We start from the raw sequence: 20155 nt of genomic DNA, 5'->3' as shown, positions 1-20155 counted from the left end.
GGCAATTTTAGAAATTTTCATATAATTTAGCCTCAAATTGTATTTGCATCCCCCGAAACGCTTTAGACCCCTCCAGAAATAAATTCTTGCGTATGTAGGGGGTCTACCTGCTATTCAGTTATTCATCCATCGCCCATACAAATATGAATTTTAAGAACTTTGTGGAAGAGATGTCCTTTTTCCATTTGCAATTCTCAAACATAAAACGCAATGATACGTTTAACTCGTGTCTCATTTCTAAGTAGACACTGTAGAGTTACCCACATAAGGGATTATTTAGTATGTTTTAAAAGAGAAAACTATATAGATTGTAAGAAATTTTTTCTGCAATTGTTTGGTGATGCGAAGCGTATACATAGGCCTACACCAAAACGTGTAAAACCATTAGACGTTTGATTTAGCTTGTCACTCCTCACAAAATACAACCTGTAGACTCGAGATAGCGATATTTATACACATTAACTTTACTATTATGATGATGAATATAAGTTATAAAACAATTAGCATTATTTACTTTTAGCAATAAATATAGTATGTTACATATATAGTTTTGATACAAACTAATAGAAGTTGTAATCTGGACGTTTATTATGATTATTATATTAAAGCATGCTTTTTAGCCGAAGAAGCTCTTTTTAGTTTTGATTGCAATAACAATATGAAAAGTCCTATCTAGAAAGTATTAATTAAACTTCTAACTTTTTCCAGATGGAGTAAGACTTGTAACGTATTCATCTTCTATGCAAAAAGAGAAATAAAACTTCAAAAATAAATTCCTAAATATATAAGCCTCTCTCCCCAAGAAAACGAAAAATGGAACTAGTTAGCTATTGTATTTTAGCTTTCGAAAGTACTGACTTGTATCACACTTTCAAATACAAACAATTATTTTACGCATAAGTATGAAAACTTTTAAGAAACGGCTGTCCGTTCGTCTAACAAAATGTATCAACAAATATACTGATACTATCTTTATGTACACTCATGTCCAAAATTATCTATTACGGTCGCATATCTATAACTGTGTTCTTGTAAAAATATAATTTGATAATGATTTTGCACGGTACTTTTAATACCGGTACTATGTGCATAATCGGGAAATGTATATTTGTGGTAAATTTCATAGGAAAAGAATTATAAATACAAAAATTAGAATGAATAAAACAAAATGTTGCTAAATGGACAAGAAAATTTTATTTTGGTTTTATTGTTGTTATTTACTGCTCTTTTGACATGAAATTTGCCACATACATGTATTTGCCGATTATGCATATACTAACATTATAAGAAATGCCGGACAAATTCGTTATCTTCATTTTCCTAGAACATCATATTTATAGACATGCGACGATACTTTTGGACATGAGTGTACAATAATATTAGAAACGTTTTAATAATAGGTTCCATCTCGGGATTTATTCCTTTATTGAAAACGGAAGCAATAGACCTGTCATATTTGATTTTATTAATGGATCCCCATTGTTTTGTCGCCGTGACACAATGTGAAAAGAAATTCATATGTTTTAGATAGAAAAGCTGTTCACATTTGTCAAAATGCAATTAATAAATTATCTGATATGTGGAGAAAATTTTATTTCTCAAATATTTCATAAGTCTTTTGAAGTGGACGAAAACCATTACAACTGTTCATACACACACTACAAGAGTATTGGTTCGATGATATGTTATTGTACAGTCAGCGACAAAAGTTCTTTCCGTTTGGTAACATTTATTTTGGGCATGACGGTGATATGGCTGGTATTTTGGGAATAACGGTGATATAGCTGGTATTTTGGGCATAACGGTGATATGGCTGGTATTTTGGGAATAACGGTGATATAGCTGGTATTTTGGGAATAACGATGATATGACTGATATTTTGGGAATAACGGTGATATAGCTGGTATTTTGGGAATAACGGTAGGGGTAACAGAAAATTATACTCTTTCTAATTTACTGAAAACTGTACTGAAATTGAGTTTCCATTTTGAAGTTATTTATGAAACTAATTTATGGAACAGAGTAAAAAAAACTTTTGTCGCTGACTGTACCTAGGTAGATATAACTTTCTTTTTAATGGAAAGCAAATGAATAGGATAGAAAGTTTTATAAGATGTGTGTGGATATAATACATCGGTAGTACACTACACCCTTTTCTTTTAATGAAGTCGATGAAGAAAATCCCTGCAAGAAAATTAATTATTCAATTATATAACAAACAAATTAAATAATTGGGTTTTTGAGTTTATACTAAGAGAATTCGAATGGACTGGCAACATGAAAAATCCCTAAGCAAAATTACAAAATCCTTTAATAGACAATACCCAATACAAATTGAAAACTAAATAAAATTGGATATTTCTTTATATGTCAGTGTACTATATAGATGTGTGTGACTATACACATTTTACGCATCTATAAAGGTAACTTCGCTTGCCATCTACCGAAGAAAAGTTGGAACAAACAAAATTTCACTAATTTCATAGCTCCTTGTAATGAAGGAAAAATTAAAGATATAAATAGATAGTTTATGCTTTAGTCAAGGCGCTATTCCGGTATTAGTCAGAAGATAAATCTGTCAAATTCTAACCCAGAAACTTCATTTTAACTCAAACTTAAATAATATCCCTGTTTAGCACATTTATATTCAAGCAATTAAAGCATTACACTTTAGGAAATATACTTTGAGTTAAGTGTTCTACAAACGCTATTAGTTTAAGGAGTTAAATTGAGTTTAATTACTGGCACTGAGGCTATATTGATGTGAACTTACACATTAAGGTGAGATCATCATTAGATCTCTTCTCATTAAAGCTCGATCTTCAGTACGAAAAGGATTCAGTTAGGATATAATACATACTATTTACGTAATAAATGTATACAAATGGTCAGTTTCTATGAATATTATTAAATAAATTTCACACCTTTATTCTTATGTTCGCTTCTGTTGTTACATAAGGCACTGTAATACTGTACTTATCATCTAGGACAGATTTCAAATTTTGTAAGATTTTCTTTAGTAAATACATTTTATGAAAAAAAAATATTTCCCAAAATATATAGCTCAAGACATATTTAACAACATGCCTACTTCAAGTCACACGGTACTGATTAAAACTATTCACTAAGGTATCAAATCCGTAGTCAGAACACTAAGATTGAGTGAGATTAAATTTTGGAGAGCTAACTTGAGTTTGCAATGTCTTGTTAAAAAAAAAAAAAAAAAATGATCACCCACCTATCTTTCAAAAGCCCTGCATCCTTACTTACAGTCTAAATTAACTCAAACAAATGTGGTTTTTGTTCGGCCAATTGAGATGTGCTATTTAGAGTCAAGGTACACTGAGAAAAATCCATTATCCGGACAGCGGTATATTGTACAAATACAAGGATTCGTTATGTTTACTAAGGAAATCTGTACGGAGCGTACTTTATCCATATGCTACACAGCTACTGCCTTTAACGCGCTTGGATGTTATATCATGTCGCTGCAGGATGTCTGATATCTAACAATCTTCCGTATTTTATATACGTATACGTATGTTAAATACTTCAGCTATATGTTATATACGTCCATCTGTGTGTGAGGTCCTGACCGCCTATAGACACCTCTTTCTTGCACCATAGATGACGTCATGAAACAACTGTCGTATGCTTGCGAGCTGGTTTATAAACGAGGTTGTTTACAAACGGAAAAGAATAGCGGAAGGAAAGAAAAGCCTGGGTAAGTGCAATAGTAAATTATCACTTTAGTTAAATATTCCATTAATTATATATTCCTTTAGTATAACTTGCTTTAATATAGTACTAAACAAGTAATGTGATTTATGACCACAATTCTTACTATTGTAACTCGTTAATGGTTGAGGAGAAAGAAATGGGTTAATCTGAATTTTGAGAAATCTTTGAATATTAATGTTCTGTAACTTTTTACATTTCAAGGTACGCAAAATGAATGTTATGTGTTTATTCTTTCCTTTTTATATGTGACGGTTTATTACTTGATGGAGATTTACTACAGGACTGCTTAACATAATTGCTAAGAAACCGTTTTCAGCGCGAACATTTTCTTGTGTAGTGAAGATTTAGGATTTAGATTTCTGGGCTTTCGGCATCAATGACCTTGTTAGCCCGTCACATGTGAGTTATGACGTCCCTCGGTGAGCACACTATCCGGGGAAAGGGAAGGAAGCAAACGGCCTGGGACCTATATGTTGGGTACTACCCGGCATTTGCCTGGTATGAAATGAGGAAAACCCAAGAAAGCCTCATTCAGGATGTCTGGACTTAAAAGCTTTTGATACATTTTCGACCGAGTGCCCCTACCGGAATCGAACCTGGGTCCGCTCGTACCGAAGGCGAGAGCGTTAGCAACTACGCTACGCGGAGCCACTTGTGTCTAGGAAACCTATTTTTACTAGGATATTTGCAACAAAATTTATTTCCTTTCTTTCTTTATTTTTCTTTTTCTTTTTGTTTTTTAACAATAAAACAAAACATATTTTACAGCCTCACTGAAATTTAAAAACAGCAGTCAGGGAGAGCTCACGTTTAAGATTCTTTTTGTTTTGTTTTGTTTTGTTTTGTTTTGCTTGTTATGTTCTCTAGTTAACTAATGTTTGAGTTCCTGAGAATTACATTATTATTATTATTGTTTCATAATTTTCGAACCAAAAATTAGATGTTTTTCTTTTTTTCCTTGTGTTGACGTCATTGTGGCAAGTTGGGGTGTTTGTATCGTACCTTGGCATTAATTTGGTTACTAGCACATAGTTTCAAGGTCATAAGTTGTAGGCCGCTTGAAACAGCTATTACACAGTTGAGTGTCAGGCGTTTGACTTGCAGTTTTCGTTACAGCGTCTAAATTGCAGTATTGGATTGCGTCCAGCTTCTATGGCTGGTAAAAAAGTTATATCGCTTTCGTAATATGGTAAGAAATACAATTTAACAGTTAGGTATAGTATATATGACTAGTTTAATTAGTCGGAAATTACTCTGTTTCCTTGTCTTATTCTTTCGATTATGTTTAAGTACTGTGTCTTCATAGTATTGTTTCACTATTTCTAGAAGGAATTAAGTATTAACGAAGTAAAGAATAAGCAGAAGCCCACTTTGACGTTTACTATTTCTCATACTTCATTGAGAATGTTTTGATCCCCAATTGCGCAAACTTCTAATATGTATGTGTGTTTCTTTTTGTTGTTGTTGTTGTTGTTCTAGTATGTATGTGTGTTTCTTTTTGTTGTTGTTGTTGTTGCTTACACTGCTATAGATATGAGCTCCTTCATGGCTAAGCGGTTAGCGTACGCGCCTTTGGTGTGGGAAACCCGCGTTCGATTCCCGGCGGGAGTGGTTCGGAGTCCATGTTAATCAGTAAGTCCACGTCTCATACAGCCTCGTTGCAGAAAAGGATATTAAAATCAACTCAGCACTGCTTTACAGATGGAGTTGTTTGATTCAGGGTTCGAATGAAGCTTTTTACGGGAAGCAGGCACGTAGCCAAGGGGTGGGTCCAGACCCCCCCCCCCTTCGGATCCAGAAATGAAAAATATTAAGGAAAGATGAAACAGAAAGAAACAGATGAATCAGCCTCAAAAATATAAAGCTACAATAAGCGTTTTGGTTACTCTTTCTTACGAGGAGCTTTGTGTGGAGGAAACGGGAGGGGGGGGGGCGGATCAAGTTGAAATTGGATATTATTATAACGGAACATTCCGAATTCCATCTAGCTCCATGTTAACCGTATGCAGCGGCGCAAATCTGTCTTCAACATTGGGAGGGACGGGTAAGACAGTTCTCATAATTTTTTTAAGGATGTTCAAATTATGAAGTTGAAAAACAATGCTGCGGAGGATCAGGGGAGCAGAGTTGTCTTCAAAATTGTGAGGTGGGCAGATTTAAGGCTTATTCTGGGGTGGGGACATCAATTTCATCTTACTTTCCTTTGTGGCAATCGGACACAAATCATCACATTTCTCTCCAAAAAACGCATTTCAAATCGGATTATTGAGGGGAAAGTCCCACCCCCCCAGTTCTAAGATTGGAGGGGACATGTCCTCATCCCCCCGGGACTTGCGCCAGTAACCCTATGGACTACAAATGACGATCGATAAACCGGTTCTTTCAGATAGCCTGTCAGAACTTAAGCAATGCCCAGAATTACCAATAATATGAACCATTTTGAATTTCGCGGCAACACTAATCCATTTTATAGGATGTCTTTACTCCAGAAAGAGATCTCGTTGCTATCCTTGACGGCATTGAACTAAGATAAGAGAAATAGAAAGAAGACGAGAAGAACCGAGTTCGAATGACCTTGGAAGACTATGTCTTTGTCAATACTTTTTTCTATTCTTTTACGCAAGATTTCTTCATAATTCTTTAATTAAAATACTTACTAACATATCCTCATTTTATTGTCCTAACAAATCAATATGGATATGTTGTCAGTAAAATAGTTTAGATTGATCGAACCCCTGGTGTGATAACCACAGTATTTCGTCACAGACCTCCCGTATTGCGAAATCGTGGCTACGTGCCTGCGGGGAGGGGGCGACTTTTCAGATATACAATCCAAGCCTTTTATTTCTCAGTGATGCAAGATATAATATATAGTATATAATATGTAAAATATGAAATGAGGGAACATATTTTCCCGGCAAGGGAGAAATTCTTTGGCGAGTTGGGGAAATTACTTGACGAGAGGGAAAATCTTCATCCTCCCGTTGATTCAAATCTTGATCGAAGATCATGCGAGTAGGATTCCATATTATGCTGTAGGTGTAGGTAGTACACAGTCTTGGCGCTGAATAGGACGCTAAGCTTCAAGCCAACCACATGTCTGTAATAACCTATTGCGATTGAATGGTAATGTAACGTAATGTACGATATGTGCATTTTCTAGATGCCATAAAATTATAATTTTAATTGAACATTCCACGATTATATACTTCAGGTTAAAGGAGTTTGATGATTAATTGAAGTGAATAATCGAGGCAGTGATTCTCAATCTTCTTGACTTACGACACACTTTAGTAAACCCCAATGACATCGATATATTTGTTTAGATTTTGGATTGCTTTCCAACAAGTCGAGCCGCGCCAAAGCTGTAGGCTTACTAAGTTAAGTGAACTGATCCTAATCTAAATCCATTGTTTTCGGGGGCGCAGAAATGGACAGTGACACTTCCGATACTATTTAAATCAAAATTCAGCCAAGCAACTTGGGGAGGGAAAGAGGGGAGACGGATCTTACAAATGATCGAAAATAACCGATATGAGAGAGCGTTTCGTAATAGTAAAAAAAGTGACTGACTAACGTAACATACATGTATTACTGGTTTTCTTATTTTCACCCAACGAAGCAGGTAATTAACGCTAGTACTAGGTATGTGTAGACTAAATGAGGTGATTTGCTTCGTGACCCTTCGAACAATGTACGAAGCGGATGCAAGCAGTTAGTACATGGAGTTAGCTTACCTAAATTTAGATTTCGCTTTCCGAAATCTTAATGGATGTATTAAGTGATTTCGTTACTTACACTCTTAATCTCTAAATACAAGGATTCAAAACACATTTTCGATTCCAAACTATGACTCTGCTAGACAAAGAAAGCATAGTCCAGTGTATGTTTTACTTCATTTTCATATACGTGCTCGTAGGTTTTCTCGGGGACTTGGTTTCCTCCCACTTTCTCATTTCACCAAATATTCCATAATCATTAACTTGCTTTAATCACCGACTCCCTTAGCCTAACAGCATAATAGTGGGACATTAAACTCAAAGACTTTATTTTTATTTTCAAGTAATTACTTTTCTCTCCCTTATTTATTTTTAATTTAATTTCTCTTTCAATTTCCCTCTTTTAGGAACATCAACATAATTTACAATTCTTTCTCATTATAATAACACTATTAAAAGTCCCATATGCAGCTCACCACGTTGGAACCCAGCGGAAACAGATGAACAACGAATATTGTCGAAAATATGCATTGCTTACAGCGGCGTAGCGAGCATTACAAGATTGGGAGGGGGATGAAACTTGAAATTGCCAAGTCTTGATTTTTATCTTAAAAAAATGTCAAGTCTTGATAAAAAAAAAAAAAAAAGCCAAGTGTTTCGAAAATCTTACAAACCCTATGAAAAACTATTACAGCAACCTTATTTTCATATTCGTTCCATTCCATGCCCCCCGTCTGAGACACGAATAAGATCAGCCCTTGTTCCGCTCTCGAGTCCAATTTAACATCTAACCTCAGGATCATTATCATCACCCACGAAGCACAACTGTTAATTTGATAACTCATGGCTATGTTAGGTAACCTCCGCCAGCTAATCTTCACGAGAACCTTTAAAGTTACAATCAGTTGTAGAAATGCATTTAAAAACGTAGAATAAGGTAGGTTATATTTACTGTTTGTGATGTAGAAGTGCCTAATTTACATATTAAACATTCAATTGAGGGGTTCAGTGAGAGACCAGGCTAACTTACATCCAGGTCAAGATTGAGATTTTGACGGAACAGCATACTAATGTCATTAATTGACCTTTGCCTCAACCACTTGTCTGTGTGGCTTGTCCTGAGACAGGGGCGGATCCAGGGAGGGTCTATCTCCCCCAAGAAGAGGAAACTTTGTGTATTTTAATATAAAATAAAACCCACCCAGAGTTGAATCTCTTAAAAGTAGCTCTATCTTGTAAGTAGTGGCATTACAACCCACCGCCCCCCAGTAGTCCATCCTGGATCCACCCCTGTTGTATACTAAACCAAACTATGAATATCAGTCGTATCCTTTGAAACGTGCTGTTTTCATTTGTTTCCTTTTCTTTCAGAAAGTTAAAATTGTCAGTTAGCCTAGTCTCTCGCTAAACTGTCAATTGTGACAAAACACACCAATAATTGTTGATGCCAACTAAAACATACATATCCAAAAAGCAAAATATATACCCAAAGCCTACAAAATATATCACATTATTTAAGTTTTTTTCTTTTTTTTTTCAAAATTGCTTGCAATGTTTTTCTTCGTGCCAAGCATCCGAATGTCATCTTGAATTCTGACCTCATTTCACTACAATTCTTTGAAGTGTAAGACTGCGCAGCTTTTTTTTTTCCCCTCTCTCTCGCTCTCTTCAGTCCTGCAGTCTCCCCCACTTTGATTTCATGATTTCGCACTCTGATGAAAAGTATTAAACACCAAAATGGAAAAGTACTAATATATAACCTCTCTTTTAGTAGCCCCTCCAACCACACGCCCGGGGCACGTGCCTTGCTTGCTCGCCCATAGCTCTGTGAGCTATATAAGTAAAATACAATGCGCGCGCATATGTAAACTTGGTGCCAGCTTTGATTCTCGCTGAGAGAGTATACATATAATGTTGGTTCGAATTCCATCAAAACCATAGGCTCATTTTTGTGTAACCTTGGTACTGAAGAAGACAGTAGACTTCAACAAATATTCCTGTCGGGCCTCGATGGCTCAGTGGTAGAGCGTTCACCTCTGGTGTTTGGGGTCTTTGGTTTGATCCCAGCTCGCGCCAAGTAAACTTTGTGGTGGACAAACACCGTGTGAGTGGGTTTTCTCGGGGTTCTCCCGTTTCCTCCCACTTTCTTCATTCCACCATTTCATTCATTATATCATCATCAGCGTCTCCTTTAGCCTAGCCGGTATACCCGTCATTATTGATACAACTATTATATACAGGATGCATCAGAAGTCCCTTGTCATCCTTTCTGAAAACTACAGGGATGTAGTTACATTGATTGCGAGATAAGAGATACACATTAGGCCCAGAGGGATACTTTCGGATTACATCACGCGGACGGTCGCCATCTTAGATTCGAAATTGTAATACGGACGATAAGTGGGTAGTGTGATACATGGCCATGCACTAAAATGTTCTGAGGATGTCAAATATGCAATCAGATATCATGTAACTTATTCTGGTGAAATGTTATTGGCAGTGAACCAAGTGAGACTATATGTAGTGGTATGTCATACCCTTCTTTTTTTTTTTTTCCAGTGATAGAGACATACCGTTTCTGGTTTTTTAGTGATCAAGATAAACCTTCACGGAAGAATAAATGCTAAATACCATTAATAAATCCCTTTTTTATACGTATTGACGAATAGCTTTGCACATAAAAAGATTTTATTTCTTATGTAGATTCTAAGTTGACAATACTGACATTTTTACCTTTTTCTACCTTTTGTTTGTAAAATGAGGTGTTTTCAAAGAAGTTCATCTAGTTTATATTTTGATGTGCCGTATTGAATTGTTTCTTTCGTATGTATGTATGTGTCGTCTTGTCTGAATTCTTATAAGCGTCGTATTTTGAGCATGGGCGGATTTAGGGGATTGCTGTGGGGGCAGATCTTACGGGAGTTTGAAATACCCCTCATTCGAGTGTGTGGTCCAGGAGTTTTCCCGCTGGAAATTGTTAATATTGAAAGTCGGTTTTTGAGCACTTTCGTGTATAATTCTCTGATACAAGGTAAGGGCTATTTTTATTTATTTTTTTCCAGAAAGTTGTTCACGATGGATGGATCAGTCTCTCCGTTTTTTCTCCGTAACTAAAAGAAGCTTTCCAGTGGTTTTCAGACATTATGTAAATAGAAATGCAATCTTGTAGGCTTCACACCTCACTGCATTTGAACATTTAGATAGCCGATATGTCGAGTCAAAATCGTAATAAAACACACCGCCTCTGATTTTTCCCACTTCGAACACATTTCCCTGTTATAGTCAGGGGTAAAAGCGAGGGGGAACGCGGGGGACGCAGTTCCCCACCTCGAAAAATATGTAGGACGTCCCCCAGATCCTAAAATGGTACAATGGGCAGAGATAGGCAGGAGGAACGGCGTGGAGTGATGCCGCTACCTACCGTCCCCCCACCTTTTCAGGTCCACTTTTACCCCTGGTTATAGTATATGTTCTACATGTTCCTACTGAGCAATAAACATTTGCAGAAGCTTCTTCCAATTGCTGTGGACACAAAGTAGGATATAGGGTCAAATTTGTGCACAGACGATGGCGATACTTTGTTCTAGATGATAAAAATTATGAATATTTACTGCACAAACCATAGCCTTAACTTTTCCACTTAGCTAGAAATTGAACAGCGTTAGGTCCGGTGATCGAGCAGCCATTCAACTGCCTCTCGTCGATCAACCCATGTTCTAGAAAATTGTTCAAGTAGTGACGCAATACGAATCCATAATGAAGAAAGCGCCATGGTGTTGAAAAAACTGCGAGAATGTACCATCCTCGGGCATCGCAGCTCGCAATATCTATCCCTGTACGAGCGTGAGGTATTATTCCGCAGTTAATTTTATGGAATGAAAAAGTGACTGATTAGACGTATTCCTCATTTGTCTGCCAACAACATAATTAATTTTCTTTGCGCTGGTCATGTTGGAGGGGTCTTGCACGCGGGGTTGTCAGGTGACCAATTGTGCATGTTCTGCCTATTAACCTTCCCATTTACGTAGAGGTCAGCTTCATCTGAAAAGAGTATTTGCATAAAAATGTTAACCATAATTACTCACTGCACTTGGCGATCAACATCGTTCTCGTGGAGATGTTGCTTCATTTGCACCTTGTACGGATGCACTTATACACGCGCAGACCCTATGACTCAACCCACATTGCATTAATAAATGACGTGTGCTCCTCTGGGGCCACATCCAGAAAGAAGTCAGCACTGCCGTAGGCGTTGCTTCATCTGTAGCTCTCTACGATCGTCCGCTACGACGTATGTTCACGAATGTGCCCGTCTCCTCAAAGTTAGTTAATTACTGTGACACTGCAACATGTAACACAGTCACATTGTGGATGATTCTGTTTGCAATCGGTAACCACTGTACAGGCACTCCTCCCGCTCCACAGTTTGAATATTTCGATGCATTCCTCACGTGCTAACGGTATGGTTCTACATCTAGAAGAAAGAGGTAAATACAACGTTCAATTGGCAATAACTTTTCACCAAATTAAGCTCCATGGAATCTGATTGCATATTTGACATACTGAGAAAATTCTAGCCTGTGGCCATATATATATCACATTACCCACCAGTTTATAACAAACAAATTTAATCCAAAATGGCGGCCGTCTGTGAGAGTATTTCCAAACGGCCTAATGTGTATCACCCATCTCACATTCAATTAAACTACACCCGTGTAGAATTTAGAAAGGAACTTCGTATGATGTATACAGGGTGTTTCGAAAGTCCTCTGACGTTACAACAAAACGTAAGAGGAAAAACCATTTCTAAATATGTTGTTTTCATTCTAAAGTGAACACTTTTTAAATCGGAGGAGCCGTTTGGGCTGTACTCTTTATGCGCCCAATGTGGAATGAAAATGCAATGTTACCATTTACCTGGACCCACAACATATGTGAATGAAGTTACTGTTTGAAATGGGGGCTAGCCATCGACATGTTAGCGTAAAAATCAGTAACTTCATTCACTTATGTTGTGGGTCCAGGTAAATGGCAACGTTGCATTTTCATTTAACATTGGACGCATAAAGAGTGTACAGCCAAACGGCTCATCCGATTTTGAAAATTCCTTCAACTTACATTGGAAACATCATATTTGGAGACGGTTTCCCAATTACATTTTGTTGTAACTCTGATAATAATCGAGTTACTTAATGTCAGGGGACTTTTGAGACACCCTATATATCTTATGGAATATATGTTTGATGTCCCTATAACTGTAGTATAATTTAGTTTGTTTAAATTTACAAGTTATTACAAGTAGATTCTGACTTACATGCGTAAGAGTTTGTATGTAACTAACTAATGAATTCTATTTCATGAAATTTACATTGAAATATTTAACACAAAATCTTTTATATTCATGCTTAACTTAGTGACTTGGCTTTGGACTGCAACTGATTATTGTACCCCATTATTGCTTGAGAAGAAAACCGATGTCCGAATCTTAATTTGGAGAAACCAAAGAACTATTGGAATGCTGAGGATTGCAATCATTAATTTCTACACTTCAAGGTGCGTAAATTATATCTAGGTATATTCTGTGTTTATTGTTATAATTACTATTACTATTATTGGGTTTAGAATCAATCAAGTACTTCATGATATTTTAGAGGGATCAAGATGGCTGCCAGATAGATAAATATTTGAGCGTCAGGCCCTTATTTCTTTTCAATTTTATATTTAATCAATGTCTATTTCCCCCCCTCATTATTCCACCAAATCGTATTCCAAGATCATCAATTTTCAATACTCATTTGTGACTGTCAGCATACATAGCATAACCGTAGGAAGTAAAACAAAGATTTATTTTTATTTTTCGTTTTCATGTCTTTTCTCCATAGCTGTGAAATTAACGACTTCAACATCATAAATTTGTATGCTACTTGCCTGCTTTCGAGCACAGTAATCAACTATTTGGACATTACGAAGCAAAGCAGGTCTACGTTGCAGTTAGCATACTTTTGAAAGGATGTGACATAATGATATTGGTGTTGCGATGTTCAGCCTAAACAGTGCAAGTAAATAAATCTGTAACAATTGTATTGGTGTTTAGCTTACATGTCCTCCAGACGGGCCAATTTTTTTTTTTTTTTTTTTTACATCTTGTTACTTCTACTCTATATGAGGGGTCGCGGTAGCTCAGTGGTGGAGCGTTCACCTCTGGTGCTTGGGGTCCTGGGTTCGATCCCAATCCCCGCCAAGTGAACTTTGTGGTGGACAAACACCGTGTGCGTGGGTTTTCTCGGGGTTGTCCCGTTTCCTCCCACTTTCTTCATTCCACCATTTCATTCATTACTCATCATCACCGTCTCCTTTAGCCTAACCGGCATAATCGTGGGACGTAATACTCAAAGATTTCATTTCATTTCTACTCTATATGAAGTATATTCTGAGGTTGTGTTTTTGGGGACGTGGTAGCTCAGTGATGGAGCGTTCACCTCTCCTGCGTGGAGTTCCTGGATCGATCCCAGCACGTGCCAAATGGGCTTTGTGTTGGACAAACACTGTGTGTGGTTTTCTCGGGGTTTTCCCGTTTTCTCTCACAGTTTTCCTTCTACTATTTCATTCATTCTCATGATTATAGTCTCCTTTAGCATACCCGGCAAAATCGTGGAACGTAAAACTCAAAGATTTCATTTCATATAAACTTTGGTGCAAAGTAACCCCATAGATGAAGATATTTTGCACCACATACAAAAAAGTATGTTCAATATACTAACATAATGTTTGTCTGCAATGTTTTCTCTCCTGTATTTATACATTTCACTTTTTACACAAAACTGCATGTGTAACGAATTTTTGTTACGAAATTCGAGACGAGACATAGCTCTTCCAATAGAAACAGATACAGTTTTCGAGACGAGACAACTTTCGCGACACCTTTGCGAGAGGTGACAGTCTCAAATCATTTCTCGTGCGTACCCCTAGCCCATATCGTGCGTTATCAAAAAGCATGTTAATGAGAAATAACAACATGTAAATACAATATAGGTAGTTAAAAACATTTTTGTTTTCATTCTTCACTAATGCATTATTATTAACCTCAGTATTTTATTGTCCATTCTTAATCTTAAGGTGATATATAATTAAGTTTTGAATTCGGTTAACTTATTTTGTTTCTCAAATTGTATTAAAAATGTATGTACAAACATGTTTATTTTCATTCTTGAGTGCTTAAAGTCACTATAGTTATTAAACATAGTAATTAATATTGTACTCTTAACGTTAAAATAATATACAGTTAACTTTTGAATTCAGTTAACATTTTTCTTACTGAAATTGCTTTAAAAAGTATGTAAAAACTTTTTTATTTTCTTTCTTGAGTGCCAAAAGTGATGCACAGTTATTAAGATTAGTACTTTATACTCTATTCTTAATTTTAAACTGATAAACAGTGCGTTTCTGAATAAATTATGTCAAGTTATTTGAGTGACGAACACTGGTACAAAACCCTAACTACCACTGGAACATTTCAATTTTGAGATGACTACTACCGGTGCAATACAAGGAATATTAAAATATTGTTTTTCCTTCAACGGCTATTCGATTTTGAATTCTGACTACATGGTCATATATAGGAAGGATCAGTGTCTCTTTCCAACTATGGTACAGCTCCGACCGATTCACGGTGCTCACAGAAGAGACAAAAGAGTATGTTTTCAACCTTAAAGTAACGACCACTGGTGTTTTTACCCTGGTATGCAAAAGTAAGTGGGTACCCCAATGGGGTAGAGGGGTACTATGCGGTACCTAATTTCTGCATTTTAGATATATGGAAATACATGTGTCTAAAATGTAAAGAACTGATATTTGTTTACCGAAAACTGCAACTCGGTAAGCCTTACGGATACCGAGACATGGGAAAATAAAGAGCGACACGATATGTATGTGGGGCTTGCATACTTGAAGGTACAATTTGGAAAATGAATTCAAATATGACTAACGGCTATCAAGATATTGTCAAATAAAGAGAGGACCAATACAGGTATGGGATTTTCGTATTAGATGATAAAATTTCCGAAACCGGTCATGGAAAGTTAATAAACACCAGTAGCAATTCCATCTTCAAGTAATTAGATATTTCCATGGGGTGTTAGAACATCTTACAGTCTACCAAGATTAAATTTTAAAAGCTTTTGAAAATATAACTTGACATTTGTAAAGAGTATTAGAAATATGTATTTTCCTAAAACTTGCAGCTAGTACATCTAACATATAGAGAAACACCGTGAAATAAAAGAGTATGAGATGTTGAAACTTCGGAAAAATTATTGGTCCCAACAAAATTAAAATAAGATGGTATTTCTATGGGTTAAGTAAGTACCTCAGTACAATTTCGATGGAAAGATTAGTTCTAGGTTTTCTTCAGGCAGTTCCAAAGGTTCATCGAGCTGTGTAAAAGAGTGAAAATTCCCTGTGAATATCTAATATAGTAACCAAAATATAACGAGTCATTTATTTTATGACGTAAAAATAGAGATCTTTAAGGATTTGTACTTCTGGGTCTTTGCTATAAGAAAGAAATTCAAAAACCTATTGTATATACCTTAATATGCAATTAAATCAGTGAGGACACAGTAACTTAGTGGTGGGGTGTGTACCTAGTATGTTTTGCAGAAACTACACTGGAGTATTCTCTTAATCCACAGAGATACGATCACACTTAACTGCCCATTTAATTTTAAAATGAAATTAAGGCAAGTGAATGTTGATGATAGAATTGATGGAGTGTAAAGGTGGGAGGAAAGGAGTACACCGAGAATACCCACGAATACAATGTCGACTACAAACTGACTTGGACACGGATCAAACCAGGGACCCAATACACCAAAGGTACGCACTCTACCACTAAGCCACCGTGCCTCCACCCATTTAATTGTCTATTAAGGTGTATACGGTAGTTTTCTGAAATTTCTTCTTCTTACAGCAAAGACTCAACAGTACAAATCCATGTGGGTCTCCATTTTTACGACCTCGTAAAATACATAATTACTTATATCTCGGTTGCTATATTAGATATTGACAAAGAATTTTCATTCTTTTTGTACGCTAGGAATTATCACGCTTGGATTTACCCGAAGAAAACTTCGAGCTGAATTAATCTTTCGATCGGAATTGCCCTGACGAGTGTGAGGTACTCACTTAACCCATATAAGTACCATCTTATTTAACTTTTATTAAGATCAAAAGTTGTTTTATGAAATTTCAAGATCTAATACTCTTTTATTTCACGGTGTCTCTCTAGCTGTAAGATGTACTGGCTGGAAGTTTTGGGTAACTCTATTCTCTTTTCTAATACTCTTTACAAATGTCAAATTATATTTTCCAAAGCTTTTAAAACTTAATCTTTTTAGACCCATGATGTTCTAAAACCCCATGGAAATACCCAGTTACTTTAGGATGAAATTGCTACTGGTGCTTATTCAGATTTCATGATCGATTTCGGAAATTTCACCACCTAACACGAAAACCCCATAACTGTGTGGGTCCTCCCTTTATTTGACAATATCTTGATAGCCATTAGTCATATTTTCATTAATTTTCTAAACTACTGTCAAGTATGGAAGCCCCACATACCTATGGTGTTCCTATTTATTTCACCATATTTCGGTAACTGTTAAACATACCGACTTGCGGTTTCGGTAAACACACACCTGTAACGTTCTTTATAAGTTTATTAAGATATATTTTAGAATGTTTAGAAATGGGAGGTCTGCGAATGCCATAGTACCCGAAAACCCCCATAAGGACGTGTGTGTAGTGTATTGAATTGAAACTACTTTTGAGGTTGTTGATAGCCCTCAGTAATTACGTTTTCGAAACTGCACAATCTAGTACGCAAAACACACACACCTATGGTGTTGTCCTTTATTTTCCCATACCTCGGTATCCATAAGGCTTACCGAGTTGCGGTTTTCTGTACTAAACAGATATCAGTTCTTTACATTTTAGAGACATATATTTCCACATATCTAAAAATGCAGACATATTAGGTACCCCATGGTACCTCGAACGCCAGTGGGTACCCACTTACTTTTGCATAGTAATATATTTCGAGTTGTTCAGCATCAACAAACACTTTTTTTTTAATTCATCATTTTTCTATCAGAAACCCAAAAGTCCATACCTGACCGAACAGATTTTGTCCATTTAATCTAAAAAATGTTAAATATTTTAAAATGTAACATTTTAAATATTTTTGGATTTTTGTTTCAGGTATTTCATGTATCAAAACAAAACCAGGATTCTGCATGAAAGACAGCGAAAAGAAGCAGTGTAATTTGTGGCTAAAAGCACATCCTTTCTGAAGACAGACCCGATTGTATTTACATTCTTTTGTACAAATATGTAACCTTAATAAATATACTGCTCCGCAAATTATTTCTTTCTTCCATAAATTAGAATAAATGTATGTCTGTTTAAAGAAAATGTTTGTTAGTTAAAGGTCTTTTCAACTCTTTTTCTCTGTAAATAAGAACATTATACCTTGCAACATTTTTTTTTATCATTGTGCAATTCCGATTGGATAAAGTAAATCTGCACGAAGCACTATTATTTCAGTCATACATTAATAACTAATGTATTGTTCTGTGAATAAGGCAATGGTATAGTGAATATGTTTTAACATAAAATCTGTAACTCAGCTTTTCAGTAGTCAACTTTATTGAGAATCCGAAGAAAGAAAGAAAAAAATGTTAGACTTAACGAATTTCAAAATTATTTTTGTTCGAATTCTGGACTAATCCAAATTATCCAGAGAAATCATTTATGTTGCTCTCTACAGATGTATCCTTTCTCCAAATCGTATGAAAAGGAGACTTCATACATCGCTATATTTTGTATGTACTATGTTTCGTATTTATTTAATCACTTTGTACCTTTCTCTAGTGTTGACAAGGCCGCAAGTGTCAATCGAATAATTTAGTGTTTCACTCATGTAACCTTGTGACTAACGTACGTCCTGTCGGTATATATATGTTACTGGGTTCGGTTAGCGACAAACAATTTTTAGTGTTAAACAAATACAAAAATCTACACGCAATGAGATACGATGATCTCTGCCTCATAGACAATACCAAGCAACTAACGGTACTGAGTGTGGTTGAGTTTACTAGTGGTATTATCTGGCTAAAATCAATGTTCCGAGAGCTATACTTCTTTTTGTGCTCTGAATGCAAACTTTGATATAACCGTTTTAAATTATTGTACATCTATCTATCTATATAGCTATATCTATATATATATATATATATATATATATATATATATATATATATATATATATATATATATATATATATATATGTGTGTATATAATTGTAAACTAGAAACTTCCGAGTAATTCTGAGAATCATCGCTCTTTCTTTAAATAATGTATGAGACTATTACACTGCTCGTTACTTAAAATGTTGAACTAAGAAGGATACATCCAGGAAAGTCCAAATTTGCAGAATGTGTAGAGCAGGGAAGGATAAATATGTTTGGTCGATGGCTGCACAGCTTCTCATACCTGTGAACTCCGCCAGCTACAGTTGATGAGCTGTGGCATTGGATCGTAAGACGCATGGCTTACCATACCAGAAGAGAACATCCTCTCGATGTCTCGCTGTGTTACAGTCGTTCTGGTTGTCAATGTTGGGTCAGTTCTGCTCTGCTATCACCACGTTGTCACACAGCGAATACAGCGGTAAGTTTAACCCTTAACGTAGCAAGCCTAAGTCGTCAAAGTTGTTTACCAAGCTGGAGTCTTCTGGGGACCCCAAGTATTATTTTAATTTCTCAACATAGTATTGCAGAGGGTTACTCCAACTATTATTTTTTGGATGTCTAGAAGCATACTTAAGTTAAATGAACATTGTTGACGTCAAATATTATGTATATTTGAACACTATTCAGTTCTTCATACAATTTCATACTTGTGTGTTCGTAAATCTGAAACACAGGTTTAACAATGAAGTTTTTACATTTTGAAGTGTGTTTTTATTTTTTGTATTTTTTAAAGAAACGCATCGTTGATCTAATCATGTAATTGATATCTCAAAGGGTTGCAGGATACATATAAAAATCGAGAATAAATTGATTCTTATAATTGCGGCAGTATCACCAAATATCACTCTCTGGGGTCCCTAGAGTACCCCGCTTGATATGTTAAGGGTTAAGCATATTCGACACTTACTATTAGATATCGGCTTGGGAACTTTGGCGTAGCTACCCTGTCTCCTTGAAGTTGCATTTTTAATGGGGAGTACTGTTTAGGAATCATCTTGTGAGGGAAAACGTTTTCAGCTGACACCATGTTTTTAATTATAGCTTCATTTAAAAAATAACTTATCTGTTAATTAAAATGTTCATAGAAGTTATTTCTGGAAAATCCTATTCACGCCTCTTGTGGTAACAACTGCATTTTGGAAGAGGATATTATTAAGGAAAAGAATGAGGTAAAGTCGTCTGTATATAGTACACACGGAAAAGAAAGTATTTGACAGTTGACAAATTTTCTTTTGCCAATAGGTCGGCAACAAATTAATTAATTTGGATCTTTTTGTTGTTATTCTTCGAATAGTTATAACTTGACAACCTGCCAAAGTCGGTACTCTGATAGGTTAATTTATTGTTGAGTTTTTAGGAAAACAAATTTTGTCAACTGAAGAATA

General features: G+C 35.9%; 1 long non-coding RNA gene across 1 annotated transcript; it reads left to right on the top strand.

The window, feature by feature from the left end:
* The first annotated feature begins 4797 nt into the window (after positions 1 to 4797).
* LOC145668184 (uncharacterized) lies at positions 4798 to 17870 on the top strand. Its single transcript, XR_014127982.1, has 3 exons — positions 4798 to 4930; positions 12875 to 13013; positions 17718 to 17870. It is a non-coding gene; the product is annotated as an uncharacterized LOC145668184 (long non-coding RNA).
* The last annotated feature ends 2285 nt before the right edge of the window (positions 17871 to 20155 follow it).

Source organism: Thermobia domestica, chromosome 1 (genome assembly GCF_964235325.1).
Source record: "Thermobia domestica chromosome 1, izTheDome1.hap1.1, whole genome shotgun sequence".
NCBI classification, from domain to species: Eukaryota; Metazoa; Arthropoda; class Insecta; order Zygentoma; family Lepismatidae; genus Thermobia; species Thermobia domestica.
The sequence above is the reverse complement of the archived record's forward strand: the minus strand, read 5'-3'. Positions and strand labels throughout refer to the sequence as shown.